Raw genomic sequence first — 14,927 nt, forward strand, 5'->3', positions numbered from 1 at the left:
GACATGTTCAACAGAACATTTAGTTTAATATCCGTGTATGGTGAAATATTTCTTGCTAAGTCTCAAAGATGGTAAAGAATAGATGTTATTTACAACCAGTTAAATATTGCCTATTCACGTTCCATTATGTTTCCATTTAGTATTTGTAAATATCTTTATATCCTACAGAAACAAGCCTTGGATGCAAGAATCATAATGAATAATGAAGATAAACTGCAAATCTGCAAACAACAGTCACCAACAATGAGCTCGGGTATTCAAGAACACATCAGTGAAGTCGGCGACAGAGTGACCTGCACATAAACAGACAGATCCTGGAAAAAGCACTCAAGGGCCGTTGAGTGATTGTAAGAGTCCGAGCTGTGCAACCCGAGATGATCTCTAGAAAATGATGGCAACAACTGTAACAAACCACCTCCTGTATAAATCGGTGTCCAACACCAGCTTTGTTCATGGGATCGGTGTGATGTGGTCACAGCAGTGATCTGTTTTCTAAAGGGATAACAGCCCGTCATTCAGTGCTCAAGGTGTATTGTAAACTCTTTCTGGAGAAAAGCACAACGGAGTGGAGCCAGACAACTGAAGGGTAAATGAAAGAGGAGTACAGTGGACTGTCCCAATTTGCACCAGCCAGAAGGAAGATGAATCTTCACCCTTAAGCGTGCATAACCATAATCCAATCTAAAGGCACAATCACCTACAAAGAACCTTATACATATTATGAAAGTTGCAAGTATTTAATGACTATTGCATGTTATTGTTAAATCAGAAATCAAACGTGCAAATTATCACACACATACAGGACTTGTTCGAATAACATAAGTGGTTTATCAGCCATGTTGGCCCGTCACAAAACACAGTCTTGGGATGTATACAAATATATACCTGACCCACAGACACTAACCAAGAAAGGAAAATCATACACATTTAGTGAGAGCTTTAGTTCTGCATCTCTATTAAAGCACCATCAACGAACACACAGAGGAGAAAAACCATTCAACTGCAGTGAATGTGGGAAGAGCTTTAGTCACTTATCAACCCTACAATGTCAACAAACCCACACATCAGAAAAAACATTCAAGTGCAGTGAATGTGGGAAGAACTTTAGTCACTCAGCACACCTAATATAGCATCAACGAACACACATAGGGGAAAAGCCATTCAAGTGCGGTGAATGTGTAAAGAGCTTTAGTCGATTACAAAACCTACAAACACATCAGCGAACTCACACAGGGGAAAAACCATATGACTGCAATCAATGTGGAAGTAGTTTTGGTCGTTCCTCAACATTAAGGAATCATCAGCGAACACACACGGGAGAAAAACCATACAAGTGCAGTGAATGTGTGATGAGCTTTCGTCAGTTATCAAACCTCCAAACACATCTGCGAACACACACTGGGGAAAGACCATACCCTCAATGAATGTGGAAGTAAGTTTAGTGATTCCTCAAATCTAAGGATTCATCAGCGAACACACACAGGGGAAAAACCATTCAAGTGCAGTGAATGTGGAAGTGGTTTTGTTGACTCTTCAGGATTAAGGATTCATCAGCTAAAACACACAGGGGAAAAGACATTTAGGTGCAGTGAATGTGTGAAGAGCTTTAGTCGATTAGTAGAACTACAGAGACAACAACGAACACACACAGGGGAAAAACCATACAGTTGCAGTGAATGTGGGAGTCATTTTAGTGATTCCTCAAATCTCAGGATTCATCAGCGAACACACACAGGTGAAAAACCATACCTTTGCAATGAATGTGGGAGTAGTTTTAGTGAATCCTCAAATCTAAGGATTCATCAGCGATCACACACAGGGGAAAAACCATTCAAGTGCAGTGAATGTGTGAAGAGCTCTAGTCAATTATCAAACCTCCAAACACATCAGCGAACACACACGGGGGAGAAACCATTCAAGTGCAGTGAAAACCGAACTCCACAACTCCATAATGGCTACCCTGAATACTGGGAAGTTTGGTATCAAACTTCTCAGAATAATAAACCCACACTGATGCCAGTGTTGGATTTGCACACAGAGTGTATCTTAGAAGATGCCCCCTGTATTTTACCCAATCCTTCAGTACAGGACTGACTGTTCTGTGCCAGCCTGCCACTTAGATGAGTTTCTGCCCCCCTGGGGTGAGAGCATTTGTGCTCTCTGAGGACCGAAACAAAACCTGCACTGGGTGGAGGTGCTTAACACCTCCCCCCTGCAGGAACTGTAACACCTAGCAGTGGGCCTCAAAGGCTCAGGCTTCGTGTTACAATGCCCCAGGGCACTCCAGCTAGTGGAGATGCCCACCCCCTGGACACAGCCCCCAATTTTGGCACAAGTCCAGAGGAGATAATGAGAAAAACAAGGAGGAGTCACCTACCAGTCACAACAGTCCCTAAGGTGCCCTGGGCTGAGGTGACCCCTGCCTTTAGAAATCCTCGATTTTGGTTTTGGAGGATTCCCCCAATAGGAATAGGGATGTGCTCCCCTCCCCTCAGGGAGGAGGCACAAAGAGGGTGTAGCCACTGTAGAAGGCTGGTCTGGCTTGTAGTGGGTACCAAAGGTACTTACACCTTGTGCCAGGTCCAGTTATCCCTTATTAGTAGAATAGAGGTGTTTCTAGCAGCTTAGACTGATAGAAGGTAGCTATGGCAAAGCAGCTTAGGCTGAACTAGAAGGCATGCAAAGCTCCTACTATACCACTTATATCATATGCACAATATCATAAGAAAACACAATACACAGAGTTACTACACATAAATGTACTTTATTTTTATGACTATCCCACAAGTATCTCAGTGAGTACCCTCAGTAGGAAGGTAAGTAATATACACAAGTTATATGCACACAAACCAAAAATAGGTAAGTAAGAGTCAGAAAAGTAATGCAAACAGTGTAGAATTACAATAGGTTGCAATAGGTGAACATTGGTCTAGGGGCAACACAAACCATATACTCCAAAAGTGGAATGCGAATCACGAATGGACCCCAGACCTATGGGAGCTTGTAGAGGGTTGTTGGGACTGTAAGAAAACAGTCAGGGTGTCTAAGATACCTCACCCCAAGACCCTGAAAAGTAGGAGTAAAGTACACCTACTACCCCAAAAGAACACAATAGTCGTGATAGGGGGATTCTGCAAGAACAACAAACACCAGCAGTGCACTGAAAACGGATTCCTGGACCTGAGGTCCTGCAAAGGAAGGGGACCAAGTCCAATAGTCGCGCTGCAGGATGGAGTGCTGGGGACCCAGGCTAGCCTGTGCATGAAGGAGATCCTGGAAGAGTGCACAGAAGCCGGAGCAGCTGCAAATCACGCAGTACACAGGTTTGCAGTCTAGCGTGGGGAAGCAAGGACTTACCTCCACCAAACTTGGACCGAAGAGTCATTTGACTGTGGGAGTCACTTGGATAGAGTTCCTGTGTTCCGGGGACCCAGGGGACCAGTGATGCAGTCTTTTGGTGCCTCCGTTAGCAGGGGGAAGATTAGGTCGACCCACAGGAGATTTCTTCTGTGCTTCTGGTGCAGGTTGAAGGCAGGCGACCCCCAGAGCATGCACCACCAGGAAACAGTCGAGAAAGCCAGAAGGATTAGGCGCTACAATGTTGCTGGTAGTCGTCTTGCTACTTTGTTGCGGTTTTGCAGGCGTCCTGGAGCAGTCAGCGGTCGATCCTTGGTAGAAGTCGAAGAGGGAGATGCAGAGGAACTCTGGTGAGCTCTTGCACTCGTTATCTGAAGAATTCCCCAAAGCAGAGACCCTAAATAGCCAGAAAAGGAGGTTTGGCTACCAAGAAAGGAGGACTGGCTACCAAAAAAGGTAAGAGCCTATCAGAGGGGTCTTTGACGTCACCTGCTGGCACTGGCCACTCAGAGCAGTCCAGTGTGCCCCCAACACCTCTGTTTCCAAGATAGCAGAGGTCTCGGACACACTGGAGGACCTCTGGGCACCTCCCCTGAGAGGTACTGGTCAGGGGAGGGGTCACTCCCCTTTCCTTTGTCCAGTTTCGCACCAGAGCAGGGCTGGGGGATCCCTGAACCGGTGTAGACTGGCTTATGCAGAGATGGGCACCATCTGTGCCCATCAAAGCATTTCCAGAGGCTGGGGGAGACTACTCCTCCCAAGCCCTTCCCACCTATTTCCAAGGGGAGAGGGTGTAACACCCTCTCTCAGAGGAAATTCTTTGTTCTGCCTTCCTGGGCCAGGGCTGCCTGGACCCCAGGAGGGCAGAAACCTGTCTGAGGGGTTGGCAGCAGCAGCAGCTGCAGTGGAAACCCCAGAAAGGCTGTTTGGCCGTACCCGGGTTCTGTGCTAGAGACCCGGGGGATCATGGAATTGTCCCCCCAATACCAGAATGGTATTGGGGGGACAATTCCATGATCTTAGACATGTTACATGGCCATGTTCGGAGTTACCATTGTGACGCTAAACATAGGTAGTGACCTATGTATAGTGCACATGTGTAATGGTGTCCCCGCACTCACAAAGTCTGGGGAAATTGCCCTGAACGATGTGGGGGCACTTTGGCTAGTGCCAGGGTGCCCACACACTAAGTAACTTGGCACCCAACCTTCACTAAGTGAAGGTTAGACATATAGGTGACTTATAAGTTACTTATGTACATGGTTGTGAAATAACATGGACATTATTTCACTCAGGCTGCAGTGGCAGGCCTGTGTAAGAATTTTCAGAGCTCCCTATGGGTGGCAAAAGAAATGCTGCAGCCCATAGGGATCTCCTGGAACCCCAATACCCTGGGTACCTCAGTACCATATACAAGGGGATTATCTGGGTGTACCAGTGTGCCAATGAGAATTGGTAAATTTAGTCACTAGCCTGCAGTGACAAATTTGGAAAGCAGAGAGAGCATAAACACTGAGGTTCTGGATAGCAGAGCCTCAGTGATACAGTTAGGCACCACACAGGGAACACATACAGGGCACATACTATGAGCACTGGGGTCCTGCCTGGCAGGATCCCAGTGACACAAGGACTAAAACAACATACATACAGTGAAATATGGGGGTAACATGCCAGGCAAGATGGTACTTTCCTACAGCCACCCTCCAGGACAGTAGCCATTGGCTACTGCCCCCCAGACCTAAACTCACCCCTAAATTTAGTTTTATGGGTGACCCTGAACCCAGGAAATCAGATTCCTGCAACCTACACAAAGAATAAGGACTGCTGACCTGAAAGCCCTGCAGAGACGATGGAGACAACAACTGACTTGGCCCCAACCCTACCGGCCTGTCTCCAGACTCAAAGAACCTGCACAGCGATGCATCCGACAGGGACCAGTGACCTCTGAGGACTCAGAGGACTGCCCTGAAACTGAAGGACCAAGAAACTCCCGAGAACAGCGGAACTGTTCACCAGCAGCAACATCTTTGCAAACAAAGAAACAACTTTTAAAGAACTCACTCTTCCCGCCGGAAGCGTGAGACTTCACACTCTGCACCCAACGCCCCCAGCTCAAGTTCCAGAGAACCAACACCTCAGAGAGGACTCCCAGGCAGCTGCGACTTCGTGAGTAACCTGAGACGACCCCCCCTGCACCCTCACAGCAATGTCTGCAGAGAGGATCCAGAGGCTCCCTCTGACCGCGACTGCCAGGTAACAAAGAACCCGACGCCTGGACCAAGCACTGCACCCGCAGCCCCCAGGACCGAAAGGAACCAACCTCCAGTGCAGGAGTGACCAGCAGGCGGCCCTCTTCCTAGCCCAGTCGGTGGCTGGGCCGAAAAGCCCCCTGTGCCCTGCCTGCATCGCCTAAGTGATCCCCGGGTCCCTCCATTGCTTTCAATAGCAAACCCGATAACAACTTTGCACACTGCACCCAGCCGCCCCTTTGCCGCTGAGGGTGTGTTTTGTGTGCTTGTTTGTGTCCCCCCCCCAGTGCTCTACAAAACCCCCCTGGTCTGCTCCCCGAGGATGCACCCTATGTACTTGAATACTCCATGACTCTCATTCACCCGTACACCACACAGGCTACACGCAAATGAACATACACAACATGCATTGGAATGTTAGCACCAGGACCTGGGTTACAGCACAGAAACAGAACTTTACACAAGTGGGCCAGTAGGCCTCCATTGCAGTGACTCAGATAAAAAGGGCTGTTCACCACTACAATTTCACAACCAAGGGTACACTGCCACCACCCCTCTACATGCTAAACCTATGACAGACATCTACTAACACATGAGGGCATGCTTGAGTTGCCCCTCCAGATACAGGGCAGTTCCTGGATCTCATTTATGTGAAGGAATAGGGCCAGGCCTTCCCTCACACACTAGATTATTGTGAAATTGGAGCAAAATCTGTTCTTCGTTTTAGCACACTAGCACAACTATGATGTTGTCTTGTGCAGGCGACCTGCCATACAAGTGCTCTAAGTGACTGTAGTAAGTTGCTAATGAAGCAGGGCTAAATGCTGGTGGGTACAGGGATCTCTATGGTACATCTTTAGACATGAATGACTATTGCCGCAAAGACTAGGTCTTGACACTACCAGTGGTTGGTGACAGCTGATTAGATAAATCTGTGCAGTGTCATGACTGGGATTAGGGTCCCTCTGTTTAAGTATCTGCACAGTTATAAGGTGCTTCATAGGGTTAGCCTTAGTATTGGAATGGGAGTGTCCCCGGCATGGAGTCCAGTCATGTTCCCCTCCCCTGAGTGCCTAGGTGGGCGTATCTTGCATCCTGGTTTTTGATTATCACATAAATACTGTGCCAGGAACTTTCAACTAACCCTACAGACAGTGTCAGCTGTTCAGCCACCAGTGTGGTCGTATGTACTACAGTTTTCTAAGACCTACAATCTTTTCTTGCGTTGGGTCATATCTTGACTGCACAGCTTGCTCAGACTTTATTTTTGTGGTATTCCTGATGGTACCTGCTCCACCTATATGTATTTTCATTTCAGGTGCTGCAGGGAGGTGTGTAAAAGATATTAGGGTTATTGGAGAGAGCCTCATACTAGCCCAGCGTCTCCTAAGGTGCTGCAGGGAGGTGTGTAAAAGATATTAGGGTTATTGGAGAGAGCCTCATACTAGCCCAGCGTCTCCTAAGGTGCTGCAGGGAGGTGTGTAAAAGATATTAGGGTTACTGGAGAGAGCCTCATACTAGCCCAGCGTCTCCTAAGGTGCTGCAGGGAGGTGTGTAAAAGATATTAGGGTTATTAGAGAGTGCCTCATGCTCACCCAGCGTCTCCTAAGGTGCTGCGGGGGGGGGGTGTAAAAGATATTAGGGTTACTGGAGAGAGCCTCATACTAACCCAGCGTCTCCTAAGGTGCTGCAGGGAGGTGTGTAAAAGATATTAGGGTTATTGGAGAGTGCCTCATACTAGCCCAGCGTCTCCTAAGGTGCTGCAGGGAGGTGTGTAAAAGATATTAGGGTTATTAGAGAGAGCCTCATACTAGCCCAGCGTCTCCTAAGGTGCTGCAGGGAGGTGTGTAAAAGATATTAGGGTTATTGGAGAGAGCCTCATACTAGCCCAGCGTCTCCTAAGGTGCTGCAGGGAGGTGTGTAAAAGATATTAGGGTTACTGGAGAGAGCCTCATACTAGCCCAGCGGTCTCCTAAGGTGCTGCAGGGAGGTGTGTAAAAGATATTAGGGTTACTGGAGAGAGCCTCATACTAGCCCAGCGTCTCCTAAGGTGCTGCAGGGAGGTGTGTAAAAGATATTAGGGTTATTGGAGAGTGCCTCATACTAGCCCAGAGTCTCCTAAGGTGCTGCAGGGAGGTGTGTAAAAGATATTAGGGTTATTGGAGAGAGCCTCATACTAGCCCAGCGTCTCCTAAGGTGCTGCAGGGAGGTGTGTAAAAGATATTAGGGTTATTAGAGAGTGCCTCATGCTCACCCAGCAGTCTCCTACAGGTCCTTTTGGGGAGGTTTAGAATAGGTTGTGTTTGATGGAGAGTGTCTACTGTTCACCTACCCATCTCATGCAGGTGCTGCTGGACGTCGAATAGGGTGTGTTAGATTTAAAGGTGCAGCTAGCCTCTGTCATGTCGGCTCTCATTATACTAATGAGGCGGCTCGTTATCGGCTGCTGCATCATCTGATTTGTGGGGAACTGAGTTCAATCCCAAACCATGCGACAACTGTCGGCCTAATCCATTTCATTCCAGGTAGCAGTGCCTCACCTATGCCCAAGAACAAGGGTGATCTGTGGCAATCGAGCGCATGACGTTGTGACTTTTCAGGGAAATTGTGGTGGATCAGATCTCATCCTTTTCTCTCAGTTACATTCGTCTCACACATGCAAAGACAAATAGAAGCAGGGAATGGTTCGATAAGATTTATTGAATCAGCTGCGTCTTAGATAAAATGTCAGCATAAAGTTTTAGCACTCCATCCATCATCCTTTTGTGTTGCTAAAGTTGCCCTAAGTGGGAAAACTATGCCCAGACGTGGGTCCCAGGCTCACTGTGCCACTAAATTCAAGCTAGCTTGGCTTATGAAGGGTGTTTTGTGATGTTGCCTTGTGCGCCCTAAGTGGCTATGGTATGCCCAGACGTGGGTCCCTTGCTTGCTGCGCCACTGGATTCAATCTAGTCTGGCTGAAAAAAGGTGATACCCTGAAACCGGTCCCAGGATGCTTGTTTCCTGTCCAGGGAGGTCTTGGCCTAGCAGTTCGTGCCAGACTGTTCCCATGGGGAACAGGGTCAAGACTGATTAGCATGTGGCTGGGTTCATGACTTGGCGAGCAAAATAACGATGGATTAGACCCAGATCTGTGACTGAGGGTGAATGTTTAAAAAGTTTCAGCACTCCGTCTGTAGGAAGTTGGCTCTGTATATACTATGTCAAAGTGAGAGATAGTGTGCACAGAGTCCAAGGGTTCCCCTTAGAGGTTGATAGTGGCAAAATCAGATAATTCTAATGCTCTGTTTTGTGGTAGTGTGGTCGGGCAGTAGGCTTATCAGAGGGTAGTGTTAAGCATTTGTTGTACACACACAAGAAATAAATGAGGAACACACACTCAAAGACTTAACTCCAGGCCAATAGTTTTTATATAGAAAATATATTTTCTTAATTTATTTTAGAACCACAAGATTTGAAGTAAATACATAAAATGTAAGGTACCTCACACGGGTAAGTGGAGAACTTTGAATTAAAGCAGTAATATACACAGTATAGGTTAAAATGGCAATAAGCTATTTTAAAAGTGGACACTGCAAAAATTATCAGTTCCTGGCGGAGGTACGTATTGTTAGGTTTCTCACGTAAGTAAAGTACTTACACAGTCAGTCTCCTGGGCATAGGCAGCACCAAAGTCATCGCACCGGCAGCTCAGGGCCGGTTCGGTGCCGAGGTCCAAGGAGGGCCCAAAGCACACAGGCGCTGACTGTCCTGAAGCTGGAGGGAGGAGACCTGACAGTGAAGGGAAGAACGAGGGGAAAGGGCTCCCTTTAACCGCTGGATTAACACCTTTTGCTTCAAGGGCCTGCAGATTAGTCTTCTTGAGCACTGATTATTAGCAGTTTGTGGAAGTGAAAGGTGGAACTCTGTTGTCTCACAGTGTGAAGGATCCTTTAGCGGAGGCTGGCCTTGTGTCAGTCTCCTGTCACTGATCTGCTCGCTGCTGATAGCCAGGTGCAGAAAACGTACACCCCTTTGTGCCTCTGGTGTGGGTGATCTAACCTGGAACGACCCTGGTGTGAGGAGCATCACTTTAAACAAAAGCTGTGTTTGAAAGACAGCCTGGAGAGGACACATGAACGAAAAACCAAACTAAACATGCTGTGAGAGTGCAGAGAATTCACATCCTTTGTCTGCTTTGGCTCTACAAAGTGGAAGGTGCTGACCCACTTGTTGTTCCAGGTGCAAGTTTGTTCCAAATGCTTCTTGACTGAGGAAGAGAGTAATCCATAGAATACTTATTGGACTACTGTGCAACTAGTGCCTGCCTGACAGAGAACTTCACAGAGGTGGGGGACTTCATCTTGCGTCTGACCTGGAAGGAAGAGCTATTGTCTTGTGCTGAAGCACCTACAGACTATCCTGCTTCCTGAAAAACAGAAGCTGTGATCATTCAGAGTGAGCAAAAGCAGCTGACCCCATACATGAGGGTCCATCTACCCGCAGAGAAATTTCCATGCTCCAAGGACGCGAGTACCGGCTATTCTGCTTGAGCGGCCTATATTGTGGCATGGTACTGAGGTGGAGCCTGAGAAGATCATGCATCTGCTATCAGGAAGCTGTGCCTGAGGGGCCTCTCCCGTTGCACTGTCTTGAAGTTGTGCCCAAGTGGACTGCGCAGCTGTGAACCTAAAATTATGCCAAGTAGAATGAAATGCTGCAAATCCTCGGAGTTGTGCCAAAGCTGAGTGCATCACTGTGATGACTGAACTTAAACAAATTACACCACTGTCCCGTAATAGAGAGCTGAGTTGGGTTGCTCCACAGGCAAAGATGTGCCCTGTTGCATTTTGTGACCTCTGATCCCTTAGCGCTCTGTCCAACTCATCCAAAGCCAAGAAGAGGGTCTGTCACCAGAGAGACACCTTCAACGTGCTTCACCCTCTGGGCAGCAGGCTGTGCTGCTGTTCCTGCAGAGTTGATGCGAGTGCCACAGCACTCACAGGCTGTGAGTCTCTTAACAGAATAGGGATAGAAAGCCAGATGCATGCCCTTGGTCCCTGCTGTGGCCAGCACTTTCACTGAGCTTTGAATTGGTGAGATATTAGAACATTTGGGACTGAGGCAAGTAACTGGGTGCAGGAACTCCAGAGAGGGGGTAGCACTGCACCTGTGCCTGATATCTGCACCTGGTCATACCACACTCTAACCTAGGGGAAGGGGAGAGAGTGAGGGTCAATAGGGAGAGCTGGATTGCCAATCCTAGGATACAGTGACCTTCTACCAGTGAGAGGGGCAACATTGAGTTTTTTGAGTGTATTACTGAACTCTCCTTTTGCAAAAGACAAGTACTCTTTTGGACACTCATTTATGCACTGCTGGGTGATTGTTGAGTTCTGAGCTTGAATTGTCCCCAAACTACCTCCCTGAGAAGCCTGTGAATAATTGATATCGCAACATCTGAGAGCCAAGAGCTGAAACGGATGTTCTTGGCCCAACTGCAGTGGCATAGTAGGACGTATCCTGGGATGTCAGAGGCAAAAGATCCAGGCCCCACAGCTAAAGTCTAATAGCCCCTGCTTGTCCCATGGACCCCTAAACAGAGTCTGACATTTGGCAGCTAGCGGTGTGGAAGCCTCCAACGCCAATTCCAACTTTCAACCACAGAGTAATAAGTTCAACCTTTAGGCTTTAATACCTACCACTACATCCCAGCTGCAAGGTTAGTTTGGGTAGACCTGGACACCCTGTCCCGAGGTCAGTTTAGGGATCTTTGTTGGGAGGAAGGGTGGCAAGCTACAATGAACAAGGGCAAGCAGTGTTTGTGAGTTTCATAGGAGATCAGTTAGAGATTAGACGGTACAAACTGTGATGGACTACAGGAAGGGTACCATGATAGGGAACCTCAATGTAAATGTTGGAGCACCAGGCTCGGTTAGCCCTTTAGCACCGTTTATCTCCAGACTCACCCAAGGGTGTCCTCAAATTAGCTTTTCAGTGTTTTCCAAAGGTAATATTCTCCACTGATTTCTAGTGTACCATTGACACCAACTCAATACGTTATTCCCTTGGGTGTGTTAAGTCTAGCTAAGACCCTGCACTTGCAGTTGGGTCTCCAGGCGAATAGGGCTGAAAAAGAGGAAAAGACCAGGGATTTGAAGAGATAGATGCTGAGATTAGCTCACCAGGAACAAGTGGAAAGACGGAGGACGATACAGGAGGAATTGGCTCATGAGGAGAGCAGTAATGAGCATGATGGGTGGGAAATGAACATACAGGAAAAGAAGAATTTGAGGGTGAGAGAGAGAAGCTCAGGATAGCAGCGAAGACAGCTACATCTGGGAACAATGATTCCACCTCCAACTCTACCACGTTACTTTCCAAGGTACCAAAAGAGCTTGATCACTCACATGTGGATTGACGAGATATTTTGGAATGATTTGTGTGCTTTGGGATTGCTAGTAAGGCTCAGGCTTTGAATGATGTGTCAAAGGCAGCTACTCTCATGAGTTGGTGCCCATGGAAGGTACCATAGTAGTTGGAAGGATGACAGTGACTGAGAAAATGAATTATGAATGAATGGAAGAGTCTCTAATTAGAAGGTTTGGGCTGAAGCCAGCTCAGTACCTACAAAGGTTTAAAGATAGGGACAGAGCAACTAGTGTAGCATTCGGGACCTGGATTCATGGTGTGTTGTCTGATTGCAGTGAGTGGGTGAGAGTGATTGAGGCCAAAGGTTTTTATTCCCTTAACCTGTTAATTGTAACAAAGAAAGACCCAGGGAAGACTGCTTTATCCCAATTAGGTAATAACGGATAGATCTAACAGGGAGGAACCTAGAAGAGGTTGCAGTGTTGACTGACAAGTGTTCAGTTACCAGGGTTTACTAAAGGGTGGCCAGTATGGCTTTAAGACAAAGGGAAAGAATAATTTCCAACAGAACTTTTTCCAGACCTGAAGGTAGGGGCCAGGGCACATCTCAAGGTTTCATAGATGGAGAGAATGGAGCAGGAGTTGGGTTTCAAGTCGGGAATAGTACTAAGAGAAGCGTGCAAAGGATTTTTTTTCCAAACTCAAAGTGATTACTTAAAGTGTCACAAGAATGGGCATTAAAAGGGAGACGGTCAGGTGAAAAACCTTCCACCAGCTGTACCCATCATAGCAGGTGTATTGGCTTTGAGTGAAGGGACTTCACAGGATGCTGTTGCAGTGAACCTAGTGACTATAGCTTTTTGAGTTAGGAACCCAGATGTCTTGAAGTACAACCACTCAACCATGATGGGGTTTGTGCTGGAAGCTAGTGGAAATGGGGGGAGTTCTCCTGCCTGAATAGAGCGCAAAAACTATTGAAAACCATAACAGTTTCTCCTGATGACAAAGTATCGGGAACATTTTAAAAATGTTGTTAACACTAAAATAAATATTAATAAATTGTTTACATTAAATATTATTGTAAAATAAATTTATATATTTGTACCAAAATAAAACAAATCCTGCAGCAGTATTAATTTTGAAATACATCTTTAGTTTGTGGAAATATAATAAATTAAATTAAAATTGTTTTCTGAATTTTAAATTAAAAATAAATTCCCACCTAAAAAAAAATGCCTATGCATTAATGGTTATTAAAAGAGTTGTGCAGAATTATTTTTAATACAAATTATTGTTACATTAATCTTGGAACTCAAAATTGTCTATTAAATATGTACAATTGGTATTTTTTTAACATTAATGTATATGTATTTAAATTGTTAACTATTTCAAATAATGTAATTTCATTTTAACATTATTTCTTATGGGGTTTTATTTTAATTCAATTTAACTTCAATGGGAGCGTGTTGTAGTACCAATGGTTGGCCATGTGTAGTGCTGGACTTACTACTGTTTTTATTTTGTAGTAGCTTACACTTGCATTTGGTGAATACCAAAATGTAGTAAAGCTACTCAAAAGTGTAACTTACCTTTGTGAATTAGAACAAATACCGACTGGGATGATGGCCTGCTACATAGCGAGCTGTTGAATCCCGAGTAAGGTGCTAGTAAGAGGCTAGTGGTTTCACTTGTGCAGAGTAATTTCCTGCAGGAACTAGTCCACAAAGAGCCCTTGGATGGACACTTAGGCATTAGAGAGACCCAGGATGGGTTGGGCACTCCGTTCTATGACCTGGAATACTCAAGAACAAAGAGAGATTCTGCAAAACATGAAGGTAAAATCAAAGCACCATTGGTGCCTCCAGCACATCTAGGTATTTGGTTTGAGTGGGTGGAGAAGAACATTGTTGGTCCATATTAATCGCCCACCCTCAGCATCAACACATTTTGAATGTGGTGGATCATGCCTCTACCATCCAGAGGTGGTGCCTTTGACTAGTACAACTCCAAAGGTGATATCTAACTGTCTTCTACGCATTTTTCTAGGGTTGGATTTTCTAAGACTACAGTATGATTTCTGACCAGGGAACCAATTTCATCTCCTCTTATATGAAAGAGAAGAGGGAACAAGCTGGTGTGACATATTACTGTTCAACTATACACCTTCCACAGACCAGTGAGTTCAGTTCAGTTTATTGTAAAGTGCATAGTTAATTAAAGCTGCTGCACCAATAGAGAAAAACAAATTGTCAGGTGCTAAATAGGGGTGGGTGGTAAACTCTGCTGCTCCGTTGGAGTTAGTTGAGTTTTGCCCACTCCGCTCTCCAAACGGAGCACAGAGTTTTGGAAACACTCCACCAACCGCCTTGTGACAGAGTATTTCACTCATGTGTGGATTGGCAATGTTAAATTGGCAAATGAGAAAATCAAGCACTAGACCTCCTCCCGGCAAGATTTCTCAACGTGGGTGGTCTCAGCTCACGTAGAGAAAGCTGCCACTCACGTCGAGAAAGCTGCCACTTGAGTAGAGAATCTACTCAAGTGGCAGAAAGAAGTAGCACCTTCTGGTGCGCCATGTGATGCAGTTCACACTGATTTTACAGCCTAAACAAGATCCTGGTGCTAAAAATCAGTGCAAGCAGCTCACAAACTAGATCTCCACCACTCACAGAACTCTGTGGAATGTCACAGAGTTTTTAGGTAACTCAGTGAAACTCTGTGAGTACCGCACAGGCCTAGTGCTTAACGTTTTCTCTTGCATTTAATTAAGAAAGCTTTTGTTACAAATGTGGGTACTGGTTGGCTAGGGTATGCACCTCAGCCACGTAGAACCCACCACTCTAATCAGGGCGAGTAAGTTACACACTAAAGATAACCTGGCTCACCCCCTGGTAGCTTGGCACAGAGGTCATGTGTAAAGCCTTTGTGCAACACACTCACAGCAGTGACACAATAAATACACCACAAAAG

At 46.2% G+C, this 14,927-nt stretch overlaps 1 pseudogene; it reads left to right on the top strand.

The window, feature by feature from the left end:
* The first annotated feature begins 576 nt into the window (after positions 1-576).
* The window catches only part of LOC138286955 (zinc finger protein 624-like), a 70,162-nt pseudogene continuing 55,811 nt past the window's right edge, over positions 577-14,927 (top strand).

The sequence above is a fragment of the Pleurodeles waltl genome, chromosome 4_1 (genome assembly GCF_031143425.1).
Source record: "Pleurodeles waltl isolate 20211129_DDA chromosome 4_1, aPleWal1.hap1.20221129, whole genome shotgun sequence".
In the NCBI taxonomy this organism is placed as follows: domain Eukaryota; kingdom Metazoa; phylum Chordata; class Amphibia; order Caudata; family Salamandridae; genus Pleurodeles; species Pleurodeles waltl.